This window comes from Ranitomeya imitator, chromosome 4 (assembly GCF_032444005.1).
Source record: "Ranitomeya imitator isolate aRanImi1 chromosome 4, aRanImi1.pri, whole genome shotgun sequence".
NCBI lineage: Eukaryota > Metazoa > Chordata > Amphibia > Anura > Dendrobatidae > Ranitomeya > Ranitomeya imitator.
In genome coordinates this window covers 680,939,507-680,944,546 of record NC_091285.1, presented here as the reverse complement: position 1 = coordinate 680,944,546, position 5,040 = coordinate 680,939,507, and the positions used below count along the sequence as shown (strand labels likewise).

General features: G+C 44.3%; 1 long non-coding RNA gene across 1 annotated transcript; it reads left to right on the top strand.

Annotated features, from left to right (window-relative positions):
- The first annotated feature begins 3,947 nt into the window (after positions 1–3,947).
- Positions 3,948–4,763, top strand: LOC138674354 (uncharacterized). The gene is made up of 3 exons (XR_011320603.1): positions 3,948–4,137; positions 4,260–4,452; positions 4,613–4,763. It is a non-coding gene; the product is annotated as an uncharacterized lncRNA (long non-coding RNA).
- Positions 4,764–5,040: the final 277 nt, after the last annotated feature.

The following is a 5,040-nucleotide window of genomic DNA, read 5'->3' as shown; positions in this document are numbered from 1 at the left end:
GAAGGACAGAAAGACAGAAGTGACCCTTAGATAATTATATAGTAGATACATGTGGTCAATCCCGAAGAAGACGTAATTTTGTACTTTGAAAAGCGTCGAATAAACCACTACTTTTTCAACTCATCTACCGGGATATACGTCTCAGTTCATTTAGCAGCGTGGAAACCACTTACAATAATCCCTCTCCTTAATGTCTTATGTTTCAATGAGAGGTCACTGATTTTTCAGTGGTCTGCCTCCTGTTTGAATTATAATTATGGTTAGCTTGGGTTGGGATCAGAGAAAGCTTGGGTTGGGATTAGGGACAGCTTGGGTTAGGATCAGGGAAAGCTTGGGTCGAGATTAGGGACAGCTAAGGTTGGGATCAGAGAAAGCTTGGGTTGGGATTAGGGACAGCTTGGGTTAGGATCAGGGAAAGCTTGGGTTGGTATTATGGACAGCTTGGGTTTAGATTAGAGAAAGCTTGGGTCGAGATTAGGGACAGCTAAGGTTGGGATCAGAGAAAGCTTGGGTTGGGATCAGGGAAAGCTTGGGTTGGGATCAGGGAAAGCTTGGGTTGAAATTACGGACAGTTTAGGTTGGGATCAGAGAAAGTTTGGATCGGGATTAGGGATAGAGTGGGTTGGGATCAGTGAAAGCTTGTGTCAGGATTATGGACAGCTTTGGTTGAGATCATGGAAAGTTTGGAATGGGATTGCGGACACTTTGGGTTGGGATCAGGGAAAGCTGGGTCAGGATTAGGGACAGCTTGGATTGGGGTCAGGGAAAGCTTTGGTCGGGATTATGGACAGCTTGGGTCAGACTCAGGAAAAGGGAAAGCTTGGGTTGGGATAGAGCAAAGATTCATAAATGTTCCTCCTATTGCTACTCCTTGTCAGGACTTGTGTTTGATTGGAGATACCCTTGTCTGTTGTACTCATTCCACTGTCCGTTCTCACATTATACCGCAATCTTCCTGTTTGATTCCCATTTTGGGTAATCCATTTTTTACCCCTGGGATTGGAGGATTGAATTTTTCTACCTGGCTAAATAATTGTAATTTTACAGTGTTTCGTTTTGGAGTTGGACATATTTGGCCTTCAAAGGATCATCTCCCCGGCCTCTCTACTCCTTCTCCACTGGGAATCTGGAGAGTCGGTCAGTCATTCACTCCACCCTAGACCTTTATGTAGTAAAAATAAGACATCTTTTTAATTTGCATGCTTGCACACAGAATCTTTGGGGCACACTATTTTTCTCATGTTCCTTGCTGATTGAGCCTCCAGACCAACCCAACACCTATTTTCCAAATCAACAGGAGGGCGATTTGAGACTCTATTTGTCAAAGAAACGGTGGTGGCGTATCTTCACCTTATCACATATATCATCCATCTGATCTCGCCATCATGACACCAATTATAAATTCCTTTCTCGGTGGTATAGGGGCCAAACTACCTATATACTACTTTCCTAGAAGCCCAAAAAAACCAGAAACACAATGATCAAATACCCTGCAGTAAATAAATAGCAAAGTGCATGAAAAAAATATGGTATTTAGTTAATATGTTTTTGATGAAAAAAAACGAAAGTCATCACGCCTCATCATGGCAACTGTAATTGGGAAAGTCCTAACTCTAAGGGTATGTTTCCACGGTCAAGAATGGCTCAGTATTTGCTCAGTATTTGATGCAGGTGAAATCTGAACCAAATCTGCATCTGAGGTCACTGGCAGGTCACCTGCATTTTTTATGCGTTTTTTACATGCGTTTTTGATGCGTTTTTTCATTGCATGCATTTTTTTGTCACTTGAAATAAATCTAATTGAAAGTTGGCTTCTGAGATGGGAAAATAAAGAAAAAAGTGATTTCCTGTTTGCAGATATATTGGGGGTATGTTTCCACGGTCAGTAAACACTGCGGGTTGGACGCTGTGTACATCTGCAGCGTCCAACCCGCAGCAGCCAGATGTTACAGCATAGTGGATGGGATTTCAAGAAATCCCATGCCCACTATGCGTGCACCAATGCCCCCGGCTCACCCGCAGAGACGGACATGTGGTACGTCTTTCCAGACCACAGCACGTCAATTTATGTACTGGAGACGCTTCGTCTCTGCTGCGTAAATTACCCATACACTTTTATTAGATGCGGTAGAACCGCATTATCTTCCTAATCACATTCGTATTACGTGCAGGAATGCAGCTTACTATGCACGTATACTAATTTAAATAAAGGTGAATCTTGTGACACAGCAGGAAGTACATGACACAGGAAGTGAAGGAAATCACAGAGAGAGTTCCCCTAATTTTAAATAAATAAATAATACAAAAAATATTGAGGGGTCCCCCTATATTTGTTAACCAGCCAGAGTAAAGCAGACAACAGGAATGGTATTTCAGGTTATAATGATCCAATATCCATGAACCTTACCAGCCTGACATCACCAGGCCGCAGCAGTGTGATTACCTTGGATAGTTAGCAAAAATAGTGGGATCCCCTGCAAAAAAAAACAGCGTGGGGTCCCCCTATTTTTTTTAACCAGTCAAGGAAAAAAAGCAGACAGCTGCGGCCTGGTATTCTCAGGCTGGTGAGGCCCATGGACTTTGGCCCTCACCAGCCTAAAAATAGCAGCCGCCCCACAATTGGCGCATTCAAAGATGTGCCAATTGTGGCACTTTATCTGGCTCTTCCCACTTACCCTGTAGCAGTGGCAAGTGAGGTAATATTCGTGGGGTTGATGTCACCTTTGTGTTGTCCGGTGACATCAAGCCCACGGCTTAGTAATGGAGAGGCGTCTGTAAGACACTTATCCATTACTAATCCTATATATAAGCCCTCGATCTCCTGTTAGAGAAATAAAATAAAAAAGCAACAGTATACCATACCTGTCCGCGGTGAAGATAATCTGTAATGTCCCACGACGAGTCCAGCTCTGCTACATCTGGATATAAGGCCGAATGGTGGCATTATGCCACATCCAGCCTGACATCCAGACACAGCCGAGCTTGTAGATGACCACCGGAGATAACTCAGTCTCCGGCGGTCACCTGCACTGCAGTTTTCACGATCAGACGCGCCGCATGTCCGTTTACGCAGGGATGCTGGGGGCGTCTCTGGACGCAAAGTGGAGATGGGATTTCTTGAAATCCCATTCACTATGCTGTAACATATGGCCGCTGCGGGTTTGACGCTGCAGATGAACGCAGCATCAAACCCGCAGCATTTACTGACCGTGGAAACATACCCTAATATTAAAAACTTTACCATTTGTCAAGTGATGTGCGTGTAGATAAGGGCTGAGAGACAGGGACCAACTAGTGGACGCACGGCCGCCCAACTCAATACAAAGGAAGGCCACACCTTTTAGGCTGGTTTCACACTAGCGTTTTTGAACGCATGCGTTTTTCTGAAAAAAAACGCATGCGTTTTTTTCCCTATATTTAACATTAAAAACGCGTGCGTTTTTTGATGTCCGCGTTTGTCCGCGTTTTTGAACGCATGCGTTTTTTAACTGCATGCGTTCACTTTCTAAAATGCAACATGTAGTATTTTGCAAAGCGTTTTTTTTTTCCAAAAAAACGCATGCGTTCACATGCGTTTTTTTTTGGAAAAAAATTGCATTGGAGTCAATGGAGACGCATGCGTTTTTTTGGACATGCGTTTTTTTAAAGCATGCGTTTTTTTTGGCACCATAGTTAAGATAAGGTTGTCTAGACACTGATAAGGCTCCCCCATAGCTGAAGGGTTATAAAAGGAAGGCTGGGGGAAGTTTCTGGTCACTTCTCATCAGACTCCAAGGAAGACAGCACCCTGCCCGGACGCATTGTTGGACAAGACACAGAGCAATGTGAGTATATCCTTGCCAATGCATTATTCTTCAATTTTTTGGATCTACATGTCCTAATTTTTTCAATGTTTTTCTTTCAACACGCATCAGAATGTCTTCTCCGGTTTCTTCGTCTGATGATGAATTCCAGCCACGGCAATCAGAAGTGGATCACGTGAGCGAGGTAATTTTTTGTTCCGTCAGCTTGGTAAGTATTGACTGTCACATCGACACATGAGGCAATTATATTTTTTTTATTCTATAGAGCACTTCAACTGAGGGACAGAGAGGTACGGAGCAGCGGAGTCAAGGTCCAGGTGGAAGACGGCAGCGGGTATGTATACCAGGCAGACTGTCCTTATTTAAGTTGTCTTTCATATTTCTGCCCTTTCTCATTTTTTTTTTTTTTTTTTAAATGTGGTTGAGCAAACTTAATTTTTTTTAATTAAATTTTAGGTTTCACAACGGGACGATGACCACATCGATAATGACCTGCTAATCACTCTGGTACAGGAGCGAGTCCCGTTGTGGGACAGCCGGGATCAACAGCACTCCGTCAATAGTGTTATCCGTCGTTTGTGGAGTGAGGTGGCCCAAGCGTTGTGGGATGGCTGGGAGAATTCAACGCCACGGGTCCGTAATGCATTTGGTAAGTATTGCACGATAGTGTGAAGAAACAGACCTTGGCCATGCTCTCTTGACTGTGTGTGATGACAGAAACTTTTCGTAGTTTCTGTCATCACACACAGTCACGAGAGCATGGCCAAAAGTCCTGATTCTGACCATTATATTTTATTGTTATTTCACAGTGGACAAAGTAAGAACACGTTGGCGTTCCATGAAGGACCGCTTCAACAAGGACCTGCGTGCAGAGAAGAGTGCAGCTAGTGCTTCCGGAGCAAGGCACCGGCTGTACAAGTACCACCGTGTGCTGGCCTTCCTGAGACCGGTCCTTCTCTTGAGAACGTGAGTATTTGTCACATGCCTCCGGTTGTATTGCATTGACATAATCTGTCATTTTTAATTCCATAGGATGTACCGTCTTGTTATCGTTTGGTATTAATTTTCTGTTTTATTTTTTCACAGCACACACTGCACGACTGTCGCCACAGGTTCTGGAGCGGTCCTTCAGCCGACAGCCACGGACCCGTCCCAGCCATCCAGCAGCGCAGCACCAGGTGGGTCTTCCACAGTCACTGGAGACCAGGGAGCTGGCCCATCAGGTCTTCCCCTTTCG